Source organism: Diorhabda sublineata, chromosome 11 (genome assembly GCF_026230105.1).
Source record: "Diorhabda sublineata isolate icDioSubl1.1 chromosome 11, icDioSubl1.1, whole genome shotgun sequence".
Classification (NCBI taxonomy): Eukaryota; Metazoa; Arthropoda; class Insecta; order Coleoptera; family Chrysomelidae; genus Diorhabda; species Diorhabda sublineata.
In genome coordinates, this window is record NC_079484.1 from 5,720,951 (window position 1) to 5,736,955 (window position 16,005).

Sequence of the window (16,005 nt, forward strand, 5' to 3'; positions counted from 1 at the left end):
TACGGATTTTCATTTTTTCAGAAACTAGTAGCAACAGTTTGAACCAATCGTTGTCTACTTCTGAGTATATACTTTAGGTTTTTTTTAAGAGTTTCCAACTGGAGACAAGTGAGGTACCATCGGACAAGTTTATCATTTAAAATAGTATTAAATTTCATAACTAGAAAATATTGCTAGAAATATTTGTTAAAATTTTTCTAAATTAAACAATTCCAGGTCTTACAAAACAATAAAAGGAAGCCCTAAAGGACATGATACTTCCATCCAAATTAACACAACTGATAGAAATGACCGTGAATAACTCAAATTCAAAAGTAAGTACGCAATAGAAAAATTTATAATTAATTAAGGAATGAGGCAAGTCCATGAACTATCATCAACATTATTTGTTTTTTTTCTCGATTTTGTAACAAAGAATATAAACCCGAAGAAGACAATAACAAATAGAGTGGGTGAGTAATAGCCTACGATAGTTAAAAATTCGATAAGAGAAATTTGGGAGGATTAATGAAAGAAGACAAAAAAATGGGTGTAAAAATCGTTAATAACAAGACGAAGTATAAGAAAGAAAAAAAAAGACTCAGAAGTGATAATAATGAACAATGGAGATAAAACAAAAGAAGATAAAGCGTCAAATAGAACACTTAGTGAATATAGACTTATGTTAAGAAGGAAAAAGAATACAAGGAACACAACTTCAAACTATTTTTAATAAAATTCACATTCGCGCGAATGCCTTGAAAATAATAGTGGTATCACATATTGGAATAAGATAGAAGACTTATCAACAAGTTGTCTAGTTTTAATCTTCTATCAATACAAAGATGGTTCCTGAAGTACCTGGCCAGACCTACAGATAGCGATAGTTGCTGGAAAAATACCACTGTATTAGAAAGTATACAATCTATACTGCATTGTTTGGCAGCCATCAATAGTTAACGTTTTCAGTGAATTTGTAAATATGGAGAAAATTGTTAATCGTTATTTTATACAATACTTTTATTTGAAAGGCAGTAGCCCAACCAATATAAAAGCTGAACTAAATTCTATTCTAGGTGAGACTGCTTCTTTCTTATCAACAGTAAAATATTGGGTAGCAGACTTTAAACGAGGCCGTACAACCTGCGGAGACCAGCATCGCAATGGCCGACCAAATGAGGTGGCGACTCCATAAAATCCACAAAGCGGTACTGGATGATTATCGACTGAAAGTGCGCGAGCAGATACAGTAGGCATTAAAAAAGTGCAGGACCTCGTATATTAACTGCAAATTTGGACATGAGAAAACTGTGCGCAAGATGGTTGCTGTGTTTGTACACAAAAACATCGTCGTGAAGATTTTTCCATCGAGTGTTTGGCAATGTTCCACAGAAAAAGAAAAAAAATCAACAGCGAGGGTTGTTTCATTAAGACAATTAATGAATTAAAGTTTGAATAGCTACCTCCTGAACCCTATTAGCCAGATTTAGCAAAAAATCTACAAAGCGGTATTGGATGATCGTCGACTGAAAGTGTCAAAGCTAGTAGAATTTTCCAACAATGAAGAGGTGATGTAGGCAGTTAATGGTTGAATGTGCTTGACGATTCTTATGATAAAAAGGTTATCGAACTTATTTAACATCGTTGGGAAAAGTGTATGGAGCTAAAAGAAGATTTTGTTGAAAAATAAGTATAATTTTGCCCAAAATTGTGTTTTCTTTGTTTAGAAATATATAAAACATGCTAATATGCCAAACTATAAAACAGGGAAATATATATTTTGAGGCATATTTTAAAAAATGACGATTTCATATTTATAACATGTACCAAGAGTGAAAAAATATTAAAATTAACAATGATATGTAATCAAGAAGTTTTACGATGTGTCATGCTTCCGAATATACATAAAAAAAGCAAAAAATTGTCTCTGAAAATAACTCGGCAACGTAGTGTCCAATTTGTGACTATAGCTCCATAATTCAAACTGATATATTTCCTCCGTCATTATTCATCATTTCTCAATTAGCTTAATTAGTTATTGCCATTTCTCTGCGGATGTAACACGTATTCGTAATTTGGAAGGTCTGGCTAGAACTCCAGGATAGCAACTCGTAAAACCTGTCGTAAATTTAGTAATGGACGCGTCGAATTTGGATTAATACATTGCAGAAGTTTTTACAATTTTTTTTTCAATCATTTGGAAACTTGGATGTGTATGAACTAACTAACCGTTATCTTGGAACAGATTTTACAATATGTTACGTTACAATAAAACTAAAATATTAGTTGGGTGTATTTGCAACAAATTTCCAATAGAAAAATCTTCGTTTTGAGGTATATATTATGCACGTACACTTTTTATGTTGTCAATCATATGAACCAAAAAAATGTACCAGTTTTTATTCTTCTTCACTATAAAGTCTCGTTAATATTCTCTTAATATCTCTTTCATTTGATAATATATGAAAAACTGTCTTAAGTAGGTAGCATTGAAGCTACCTTCCAGAACAAGTTTAAATTAATTATTAGGTATGCCAATGAAGTAAATTCCATTTGGTTTTATGAAAACAACATGTATATATTCAGAAAATATATTTATTGTACAAAAATCTAGCATTGAAAAACTAATTTTTCACGTAGCTTTCGAAACTTGATAGTCGGTTTTTCGTATGTTTTCTTTATAGAAGGTTACTGCATGTGTTTTCAACTGTTTAGAAACATGTTCTTTCAGCTTGTTTTGTCAAGTTCGCAGAGTGAATTCGGGCATTACCTTGGAAAAAAATGACACCTTTTGACAATAGGTTTCGGAGCTTTTTCTGTATTGCTCCGTAACTGCGATCGCCAAGCTACTGCAGTCATAAATATACACGAAACTTACATTGTGCCTAAACCTCGTTTATTCAACAGCCCTTTGATAGTTATCCGTCACTTTTACTGAAAATTGCACCCTCAAAATACTAATTCTGTGTCTCATTCTATTTGAAATAGCATTACATGTCCTTGATATTTTATAATATGATAATCAATCTCTTTATCTTGAGAATGTATTAGATTTTTTAGGTTTGTAATCAACTGATTCTCATTTTAAAAATAATAAAGTTGCTCTCAGTTTAGAATAACTGGACCATAGTGTAGAGAACTTGATTTTTTAAAAACTTTCTTCAAAATAATGTGATAGCACGCGTTCTGTAAAGCTCTGAATATTATTCTGGTTACGCCATTTCATAAAAGTTTTATATTCTTTTAGATAGTTTGAGATTTTTCCCAACAAATTCAATGTTGCCACATTTTCTAAGATTTCTTCAGGTATACACATTTCAAACTCGAAATCTTCTCTTTCCAAACAAATCTGTTCATGTTCTCCTTTGTCAAAATCAAAGGTGACTTCCTATTTTGTTTTCAATAAAGGTTTGTACTGATTCGATTCGGAAAATATTGAAGTCATTATCTGGTTCTTTCACCAATTTATATCCATTTATAGAGTAAAAAACGATTGCTCGACGATATCCTGTAGAGAATATTTAAATAATTACTTGTGCTCCTGGACGATTGCACTAAAAGTGAGTGACACATATAAATTGCTGTAAGTTCGAACAGACGGCTTATAAGCTACTTTGTGTTGACACACGTTGGAAGGCAAAATAAAGGATGCCGGAAACGAAGGGATGGTGAGAAGAAGCAGGATGGGCTTAGCCTGGCAAGGCTAGCCCTCGATCAAACCATTATAATCTAGTAAAAGATTATTGGACTGGACTGGAACTAAACGTAATAAAACGGAATTAGTTAATGAGTCAAACAAAATTATAGTAAATCAGCAAGAATAACTTGAAGCATAGTGCAAGTACAGACAGGCAGGATGCGGATGAGCTGGAGAGCCCAGAAATAATCATGTCAGAACTTAAAAATGCACTACGTCTGAACAAAAATGGGAAAGCTACTGGTCCATATCATCTCCACATAGAATTGATAAAAGTTCTTGATGAATATCTTACATTACTGCTCAGAATTTTACACAAAATATACGAGACAGGTAATGTTCCCAAAGAATGGCTTATTTCGACTTTTATCACCCTACCCAAAAAGTCAAATGCGGCTTCGGAACACGTGAGGCCCTTTTTGCAGTATAAGTCTTGATACAGAAATGTCTAGATCATTAGACAACTGTAATAGCTTGCTTCAAAGATTACGAAAGGGCTTTTGACAATGTGAAGCATGATATCATGATAAACTTATTAAACAAACTGGGATTCAATAGTAGAGACATGAATATAATTAAACAACTGTATTGGAATTAAGTAGCTCAGATGAAATGCGATAATCGTCTCTGGGGAAAAATCAAAATTATGAAAGAAGGGTTGACAGACAGGGTTGCGCTCTTTCCCCGCTCCTGTTTAATATATATTCAGAGGAAATTTTCCAGGAGGCTCTGGAAGACATTGAAATTGGAATTAAAATTATTAGGAAAATTTTAAACAATATTAGGTATGCACACACCATTTAAGATATTCAACAGCTATTAAACAGAGTAAATACTGTCAGTGAAAATTACGAACTTAAAATGAACTACAGTAAAACGAAATCCATGGTAATATCGAAAATTAGTATTAATAATGTGTCGCTGTTAATTAATAACCAACCCATAGAGAGAGTACACCGTTTTAAGTATTTGGGAAGCTGGCTGAATGACGAGTGGGACCCAGATGAGGAAATTAAGACAAGAATAGAGATAACCAGTCGCTTCTCACAAGTAATGAAGACACGCTGTAGAATAACACAATGCTAATACTTCCCTATTTTATGGTGTTGAGAGCTGGACTTTGAAGGTCTCCAGCGAGCTTTTGAAATGTGGATCCTTGGACGGATCGGATGACCAACGACGAGGTGCTAAGATGGATGAACAGAGAACGAGAACTATTAACCATTGTAAAGAGAAGGAAAGCTTCCTACTTTGACCACATTTTAAGAAATGAAAAATATGCCTTGCTACAGCTTGTCATGGGCGCGGCCTGGGTAGAAAAAGTTCAAAAACCTTCGAGATTGGTTCCATGTACGTGATGCCGTAAATCTAATACGCATGACGGAAGATCGTGAGGAATTTCGAAGGATGATTTCCAACCTTCATTGGAATGAAGCAGGCACTGGAAGAAAAAGAAATAGATTATTCTTGATTCAATCGAAATCTCTCACAGGAAACGTTTATACATGTAAAAGAACATTTTTAATCTAGAACTTTTCTTATTTCACATGGTACAAGGCTATATCGATGCAGTCTTTTCAGAAAATTTTGAATTGAGTAATTAAAAAAAAACATTTTTAGATGTTGAAAAATCTCCATATCGCAAACAGCTATTACATATTTAATAGAATAAGAGAAAAGAAAATTATTGCAGATGTTTAGGCGTGTCCATTCAGTGCTGCATTTGTCTACGGTGGTATATGGAAATAAATAATCGAAAATATCCTCATGTTTATGAATACCTCAAACAACATATTACGAAAATTGAGGATTGTGTTGTGATATTGGAAGTTTCTTTCTCTGGAAGTATCTAATAAACTGATTATTTTCACTTCTCCATATCTTTTTTAAAAAATCTTTTTTTATTTAGATGTTACTAGAAAATATTATGAGCCGAGCCTGTTAAAAAGGAGTGACAGGGAGAACGGAAGGGCAAAGGGGTCGTTAACGATGAGAAGTACTCTCTGGCCTAGAGAACTGGAGTTTGATTAATGGTCGCCTTTCTCAAACAAAACTGACCAAACGGGAGAGCAAGTTTATTCATTTGCAACGAATTTGCGGCTTTGTTTACCGGAAATAATGACGCAGGAAATAAATAGTCAACATATCTCTCAAAAATGAAAGGGTAGTTGAAAGATATACAGAAATAACTTTTCGTAGTAATCTAATTAACGTACAGGATATATTGAATCTACCACAACACTTCTGAATATAATAGAGAATTATGATTAACTTATTAAACTGTTTTCTAAGGAATTATACTCGAAAAAAATATTAGGTATGGATGCAGGATTTCTTTCATGTTGATGTTTGGGTAGTATCTTGTAGTTATATCTAGTATGTTGGGACTAGTATTCAGCAAAGCTGTGTACATCAACTCCAAGGTTATACGATGGTTGTTTGATGAGATGTGCTGAGTTTTTACCTCCAATGATTCCTTTGTGAGATATTCTAATGTTTTGATAGTATCTTTTATTTACTGTTTAACTTCTTGTGGAGAATGTAGAGCGAATTTTTGAGCAAAAACTTTGTACATGACCTTTAATTCATATCAATTTCAACACGATCACTACCTGTGCCCAATATAGTCCCTAGTATTCAAAACTACGAAAGATGATTTGTATGGTGTCTTCTGTCCATGAAAACATCATCTATGTGGTCACGATCATTCAAAGATCAATACAATAGCTATGTCAGATGCAGCCAACAAGAGATATTTCTGCCGATGAATTTTCGAGGTTTTCAGCACTAATCGAAAAGTGAAGTTTGGAATGCTACTAATTTATTTACAACAGTTATAACTAATATCACTCGTTGTCTATATTTTTTCCGCCGCATTTGTGTTGAATTTCTATTGAATGTACAAAATTTGACCACTTTTCTGCAAAACAAAAAGCTCTAATATTCGCAATGGGTTCGCGAATTTGAGAGATTAAACTTTACCTCCGAAATTTCCGAACATATTTAATAAATGGACTTAAGCTGGTAGAATTCCAGCCCTACTTAGACGTGGGTATTTATTTTCTCCGTTTTTCTACTTTTTTTTGAACTGAATAAGATCTGAGGTGAGTAAATAGCAACTTAATGCCGGCATTTTTTTATATTCAAAGCTAATTTGGCATGCTATTAATGAAATTAGACCTTCAAAGTTGTCCAGAAAATTACTTTATATTTAAAAAATCGAAAATCGTGGGAAAAAACTAATTTTTCAAGTAATTATTTACTCAAACTACTTCCAAAGCCTGCAAAAAATTGTCTCCGTATAGGAAAAGACGCATTTCAACGTCTGCTTCAAATCGAGTTCTACTAGTTCTTTACTAAATCGTTATTAGTGAGTACTTTATCTACGATTCTATCATTATATGAGTTTTATCTGGAAACAGTCGCCCCTGTCCCTAATCTGATCCGAAGAAGTGTTCGAATTATCACAGACAAAAAGGAGAGTGAAAAAAGGTATGTTAGGTTTCTCGATGCACAGGAAAGGACTGAATTAGCTTTTCTTAAAATAATTATCATTGTTAAGAATTTGCTAAATGCCGAATCAATCTTAGAACAATTCGTATTCATAAGTTATTGACTTGACGTCATTTTTCATCCTAATTGTTCTGTTTATATCCTGTTCTTGAATAGTTTACAGAACATCAATTTAGAAACAATACAATATATCATCATTTCCCTTCATTATTATCATTATCGTCGCCTGCTAAATCTATTTGAGGTCTCAAAGACACCATTCGAAAGAAAAAGAGACGCCTTATCGTTTGAGAAAAATGGTTACTTCGAATCAGGACTGACAATATATAAAAATTGAGAGATTCAAACTTTCCTGCCTAATCCTGCGTCACTGCCCAAGACTTTGTTGCTGTTACTTACTTCTTCCAATAATTAACGGCTTTTGTGTTCAAATAATTCGTGATAATTATTTTATTTTGTGAAATTCATCGATAATTAAGTAAAAAATGTTTCATAAATCTAAAAATTCGTTACCCTGGGAGTTAGCAGACGTTCTTAAAGCTACTCTCAACATTTTTGGGACTTGGCTGGTTTTTTTATAATATCTACTTGACTAGTTAGTTGATTTCAAGTAAAAGAAGAATAAAAGCTCTGCTTTATTTACAAAATAGATCAACTACTTGTTTATTTTATGTCCTAAGAGACAATTGAAAATATTATGTTTTCCGTTTCCTTTAAAAACACATTGAAGCAAAACTTTTTCCTTCACATTAGAATTCCTAGATAAGTTAATTCTTAACACTAGAGAAACTAGCGTTGAAATGAGGTTATGTACGTCTTCAAATTTTAAGAAGAAGAAAATATTTTGTATCATCTCTAGAATGTTTACGACGTACATTAAGAGAAATCAAATATACAAAGTTTATTCGTAAAGAAACTTTAATTTCCATTATTTTCCGAAACTGCGCTGCGATTGCACTTCCATGAAGGTACTTTGTATAAAACGAAACGGCGTTAGAAGTTTTGTCCATAGAAGATAATCTATAGACGCACACTTAGTCCTCAAGCGAATCATAGTACATAGAAAAATTATGAGGACAATTCTGTAGAATAGAATAAGCATTTTACTAATTAATTTTTCCTCGAGATCACTCAAAAGAAACTGCGCTACGTAATATAGTAAAAGAACTGAGGAAGGCGCTCACAAGAAGTGATTTCATTCAGTGGTGTCAGTTATAACGTGAATGTGATTAGAGGTTTATTCATCTAAGATATGACAAATGTCTAAAAAATCACAGGAACAATGATATTATTTAGTATTTCGACGATAGATTTGTTTCTATACAAAAATAGAACTCTCATATCATTTGTAAATTATTCTAATACCGAGCCTAACATAACCTAACCTAACCTAACCTAACCGAATTTATGAATTTTCTACTGTCTGGTGTATTGAGTACATTGAATTTATTCTTTTTTATCCAAATGGAAAAAGAGTTGACTATAAATGATTAGACAAACTTAGTTTTAATCTTAATTACTCCTTTAAAAATGATTTCTTTCCGTTTTTTTTTTAATATTATCACAATGTAAAACTTTCGGTATCTTGAACGTCGAAAACATCCTACAATGCAACTGAAATAGTTTCATTTTAGCTTTATTGAAGATCCATCCCTGTCGATTCTCGAGAAAATAAGACGCACTAGTTCTTTGCAAACCAATGGAAATCTAGCTTGTGAGCCAGTGGTGAAAAAGAAAATTTCTACTTCTTTTTTAACAAAATGGTCATTATTAAACGCTTTGTTCAGCAAAAAACCAACTTAAAGCCAATAGCTGCCGAAAATCTTCTGTTATATAAGACCGGCAACCCGCAAAACGAGAGAAAAGACACAAGATGTCACCGAGATAACAAATGGACTAACTTCCGGATTGCTTGTGGGCGGAGTCGGGAACTGATTGAATCTAAAAAGGAATTGAACCAGATTGGACTATTTCCATTTTATTGCTAGTTTTTTTTTGGTTTCAATGTTTTCATTCCTTTGTTGGTGGAATTATTTGATTACATTTATTTTTGCTGTGTTGGTTGATTTGGCAATTTTACAGCTAGAATAGGGAGTCTTTTTGTTGTACTGAAATTTTCATACAATTGTTCACAAAATTTGCTAACTGTATTCTATTCTAACCTTTTCATTGATGAATATAGTGTAGTATAACAAAATGTTTAAAATTTTTATTTGTTGACACGAGTTATCTCAATCTTATTAACATAAGTTAATTGGCGCAGTCAGTAGGATATTCAGGAGTTTGTGTATCGAACGTAGACTCTTCCTGAAACCATTAACCGTATATCAGGCATACAAAATAATTAGAAGTTTTCCTTAAATAGACAAGAAGATGCTTCTAGCAGGTAATTACTACTTTTTTCTTATTTTAACATATATGTGGATTTAATCGTTCGATATGTCGTTCTTTAATACTTTATTATGGCTATTTAAGAGTAGTATTACTTGCGAAATAAAAAAATTCGATAAGTTTTAATGAGTTTCATGTCGTCATTCAACATAATACCTTGAAGCTACCCTACGGAATTTGATCATCTCAATTATAACATTTTTCTGCCTAATTGCAACGGATTTCCATGTTTATTTTCAAATATAGTAGATTGTTGAGTTTCTACGTACCCAATGGATACATATAACCATTTTAATATGGAAAATACATATTTCTATGAAAGCTTTCTATTCCCTAGGTAGCTTCATATATCATTTTACAAAGATGACCAATACATCCTTTGCCTGATATGTATATTTGAGATATCTACTGGTTATGTCCTTTAAGCTGGCCAAGAATATCTTTGTATCCGGTCTAGTAGAGACATAAACAACCATTCGAAAGGAAATGACCTGCGTGTAATATCAAAAGAACGCGAAACATTTGTGAAATTCCCAGAGGCTAGTCGTTATTTTCTACACTAAAACAGAAATCTTTTTATTATAAAAAACTCATTGAGTTTTCTTTCGAGCAGAAATACATACATTTAAATACAAGATTTAAAAAAGTGGAAATGGTACTTAGTTTTCGGTCTATTGGCTTTTTATGTTCAGATCTGTAGCCAAAATCAAGTGTCATGAAAAATCTAATCAGTACGATTTACTTTAATTTCTAACATAGAGCTCTAGTGGAGAAGATAGAAGTTATGAATATATTGGTCAAAGTAAAAGACTGAGAGAATGAAAAGTGCAGTCCATGTGTTCTTGGCCCCATATAGTAAATAGGGTGCACGCGTCAGTCTTAACAAGGTTAACATAAAATTCTAACTTGCGCTTCGATCCATTTTGATTCGAACAACCACTGAGTCAAGTTGTATCAAAAAATGTCTCAGATTGAGTTTCGTGCTTCAATAAAACTATTGACTAAAGAAGGATTAACACCTACACAAATAAAAAATAGAATAAATGCGGTTTTCGGTGACTTGCGACCATAACTAATGGTCTGAGTTGGGGACAAGAATCACAGCGGGAGCCCTGTGAAAGTGCTTGTTGTAAGTGCTTTAAAGCAAAAGAAATTAAAGCACAGACCAGCAACTTGAATATTTGAATGTGATAAAATTGGCAGCGCAGTTTTAAAGTAGTTTCGTGTAAAATGTTGCGAGCGATTTTTAGAGCTTTGCTACGGGGACCAAAACAATTTCTTGGTTCTCTTCCGAGGAATTGTAACGATTGATGAAGCTATAGTCTTTTGCTACGATCCAACATCCAAAAGAGATTCCATAGAATGGAGGGTCCGTGCTAAAGAAAGCAAAGTTCACGATAAGCACCAAAAAGTGAGGGATACAATATTTAGGAACTGGGAGGATATACTTTTGATTAAGCAATCAACCGCGAACGAGGCATATTACTTTTACTTACTGAGACAGTCGGGACAGAAAAGAAATAAGATGTGCGCTTGCTCCATGACAATGCTTCAGTCCACACTGCTTCGCTTTCCAAGGTTACTTTACATGAATGCGGCTTTATAAAGATTGACCATCCACCATATAGAATTGATCTGGCCCCGTCTAACTATTTTTTGTTTCCCAATGCTGAAATCCGAGCTAAGAGGTAAAAGATTCAACGTATTTTAATAGTGAAACAGAAGCTTTATTTAGACATTTTGAAAAGTGTGTGGAAATAAAAGGAAAATATGTTTAAAAATAATATCAAATAATTATTTTATTCATGACATTTCACTCTATATTGGGCTAAGAAATCATTGTATATTTCTCCTCAAAAAATAGTTCATATAAATTATCACGTAGTTGGTTCACCTCACTGCACATCAACTAGATTACTTTGTACTTTGAAGCATTGTTATTTGACTCAACTTTATACATAACTTAAAGTTTAAAAAGATAAGCTCTACCTAACCCAAAAATTAGCTGCGACTTGATAAGTTATTTGCCTATTGATTTTTGACCAGAACGAATAGGGATTGCAACATGTAAGGATTCGAGCAATTTTAAGGTTAGGAGGTAGAAAAATTTTCAATTCATTTCGAATAGGCTGCAGTTATATAAGAGTCTATATTTCTCTTCCTTTTTGTAGTATGAGAACTAATAGAGTCGTTCCGTTAGGTAAATAATTCTATTTCTGCAAATTTAAGCACTGAATCCTGCTAACTTTGGCGCGATGATATTTAAATATTCTACACTGTTAAAAAAGTTGTTAACTGAACTGTTTGTTATTACGATACATTTGAAATGAACTAAAACATCACCATAAGATTATTTTTGCAATTCACAGTAAGTGGCGTTGGTTGAGCGAACTTGTAGTACGTTTCACAAGAGATATTTGAGGTCATATAAAGATAGTTTTGGTCTTGTTAAAAGTTATAAAAGTTTTGAGTTGCTGAAGATGTGTGATAGAAAAGGTTATGAGATATTTACTGAGTTGGAATTTCTGGAACCGTTGGTGATATTGACCCTATCACTACCCCAACACTCACACTATTTGACCGTTTCAGTTTACCTTCCGTCCCTGAAGACGTTTACTGGTTATCGAAACGCGCGTCAGGCAGTGTGAATGTGAGTTTTGGTGTAAACAGTGAATTCAATATGAGATATCAAAAAACTGTGGAAAAATTTGAGCTTCTCACGGCGAAGTGTACATCCGGGGTAGGAAATTTTGTTGTGAAATATTTACTTTACACACTTTACACAGAAAAACCCTCATACAGAAGTTTTTGAAATCGATGATTAAAAAATAAAGATTCAATAACATAATTACCCAAGGTTTTCAATACTGGGTACAAAGTGTTTACAGCTGATCCATTACTCATATAAAATTTAGAATTTGGGATGGCTGTATCTGCCACAGATTTTCGTCTTCTATTTCATACGCTACCAGGTGTAGTGACCTGTAGTGTCTCACACCTCGAGAGAATGTGGATAGAGGTTTTGTCTTATGCGCAACAGATCTGCACGCTGCATTATTCTAGTCTGGCGTCTTCAGGTCTTCATTGAGGAGACAGGGCACCGATAGGACCTCAATTAGTATTTCTCTGGTTATAGTATGTCCCAGCATCTGTAGGTTGTCCCAGTACAGTGAAGATAAAGTAGATAAAAAAATAAAGTCAGACTCGCTTCACTATTGACAAATTCCAGAAACTTATTATTATATTTAACAGTGTAAGTGCTGGAAGGGCAATTCGTATAAATTTCTGATGCATATTTTGTTTGCTTTGCTTAATAGAATCTCTTATTGCCAATTATTTGCTCCGATACGTCCAAAGGGAACAAGACAAAAATGCCTTTGCAGGCAGCATTTACCAGCACCGTTTTGAATCTGCTCTAATTATATGCTTTGTGAATAATTCTCGCAGTTACGGAAATATACGTATCCTGCAGATAAATGTCGGTTAAATAGTAAGTAATTTGATTAAAAGCTAACTAAAAAAATGTATGCTGCAGCTTTTGTACAACTTTTATTTCAAACATTTTTGAGTTCGCAAATTAAGACGTCTAATTGGCATCTTTTATAAAAAAATGGAAATAATAAATTGAATATTTGATTCAGATCTATTTCGTAAGAATAGCAAACAATGATCCTTCTCTTTTGTGATTCTCTAAGATACTGTCAATTCAATATAAATACAGCATGTCGCATATGTCAACACGAATGGGAATATGTCAAATCTGACATAGTCATTATAAAGTTTGACAATTTTAATGGTGATTTTAGTTACAACATGTTGTCATACGAGTGGTCGAATAAAGGAATTAAATCACGAACATTTTCGTGGGATGATTTCCGACGTGGAGTAAACCAACAACCGATCTATTCGCTTCGACTTTTGGTGATGTAGCACCATCTTCAGCAACCGTATTTCGCTGGTTTTCCGATTTCAACTGAACATATCGCCAATGTTCCATTACAGCAAAGGAGAACGGTTAATTCTGAATGATAAACCAGCAGTTGTTTGCCAGAATTATTCGAAAAAATGAAGAAAACCAATCCCAGAAAACGAGTTTTTAATACCACAATAAAGCGAGATCTCACATACCAATTCAAACAAAAACTTTTTTGAAGAATCGTTATGGGCCATCCGTACAGTCCTTTTTTGGCTATCAATGATTTCTTCTTTCTTTCCTACACCTTAAGAAGCGCTTGATACGTTCAAATCATAGTTTTGAAGGTACCTCAATTGAAATGGGAAAATGCTTCGACAATTGGTTCAAACACATGAAAAGTATATTGATCTTAATGAAGATTATATCGAAAAACAACAAATCCATACTCAATTATGAATATTTGTTTTTATTTGTTTATCATAAAACTTAACAACCTTCTAATTTTGTCATTTTTAAATCTATAGATTCTTACACAGGAAACTGAACTTGAAAACACTCATATTTTTGATTTTTTATCATTTTCGTCTATTTATTTCAGTGAAGAATTTAAAAGAATTATATTTATAACTCTATGTAAAAATTCAAAGTATCAATTATAGAAATGAATAATAATTAATTAAATTTGATTTATATCGATGATGCCCGCACCCGTTTTCTGTCAATTTCGTTTCTATTGTTACAATGAAGATGTATTCTATCATCTTCTAGTACGATTTCCACAAATGAATAATTCAATACGAATCTCCCGCAATTTTCCGAAAACTTGAATGTGGTTCAGCTTAACAAACGCCAATAAGTTAAAAATATCTCCTCTGATCCCGACCTTTCGTTTTCTATTCCTTCTCTAAAAGAATTTCGCTTAAAAATTTATCATCTTGAGGGTTTTGGTCATAACTGTGTTAATCACAATAGTCAAACAAATTTCATTTCATGTAATTACTTCATTAATATATGTCATCCTCCATTTTGGATGTATGGATATGTTCTCCCCAACGAAAACCGCTTATAGCTATATAAAATTAATATTCTGTAACAGACAGACCGAACGACTTGCCTATATTAATTAATTAAAATACCCATTCAAAATTTTATTAGGCAAGTAAGCTGATGTTAATAACTGAATTATTCACCAATTGTTCCGAATTTATAACATGTGGCTGATGTTGTAATATTATCACGAATTGATTGCGAAATCACTTCCTAAAGGTCGCTTGAAACGGGATAAAATAATAAGCAATGCGACGCTAGATGTGAGGACACGATGATCTGAATGTTCAGAAACTAATATTAATCATGTTCCCAATTAATCGAAGGCATATATGATCTTTTCTAGCTTTGTAGATCAGTTCGTGAATGCGATCAACTGACGGGTTGTTTAATTCGTCGGAGTAATGAAAAAAAAGTTCTTGCAGTTCATGCTTTTAATTTCTACTAAAAATTTAACGCGACGTTAGGAAATTGTGATCAAAATCGCGTTCTGGGCTAGGATACGTAATCAATTGATAAGTGATCTCACTCAGGATTATAGTTTCCGAAAAACTTATGATGCATCTTTCATTTGAGTCATAGCTGATGGATTCAAGCTTTTATTGCACTTGTTAGACTCATATTTCTCCGATTGCTCAGTTCGCAAAATGATCAAACTAACTCCCCAGGTATGCAACTTGAATTCGGCTTGACACGTTTTAATAAATTGATATAAATAGGCATGGATTTGTAATCAGACAGTTTTCCTTCAGTTAGTACTTTAAGCAATAATTAAAGATATTCTTCAATCCAATACGAATGAAGAGGAACTAATACTTCGTCTGCCTAGTCAGTCTTATTGTAATATTCAAGGTTTTTCAACTCAAAGGTTGTGATTTATATACTTTTGTAGGCTTTTCGAAATAAAAATGACTGAATATTTCACAATTCTTCTTCTTAATATGATCAAATAGAAACTATTACTTCGTTATAATTAGTTAAAAGCTCCGCTATTGAATAAAGTTGAAATTGCCATGTAGAATGTCATAATATTGAAGAAAAGTTGTGATATGTGGCGGTATATTTGAAGAATTAATGAAGTATAATCAGCTTTGTCATCTATTAATTGAATCATTCTTGAAGATTCACGTGAAAAATTACATTTTTTATCATTGTATTTGGAATAATTTATTGTTTTAAAGCATTTTGTACTAAATTTTCCACAATTGATTACCTATTTATAGTATACTACTTTTTATAACTTGTTAAACATATTTATAATTTTTTTTCTATTCAATTACCGTAACGTGATTCATCAAAATAGTGAAATTGCATCTCTATAAAGCATCTAAGCCAGGGATGGGGAAACTACGGCCCGCGGGCCATCTCCGGCCCGCAAAGCGTTGAAACCCGGCCCGCGACCAGCAAACAAAAGTTAAGTACAATTTTCTTTTTATCAGAACGTCGTCGAACGCACTACCCA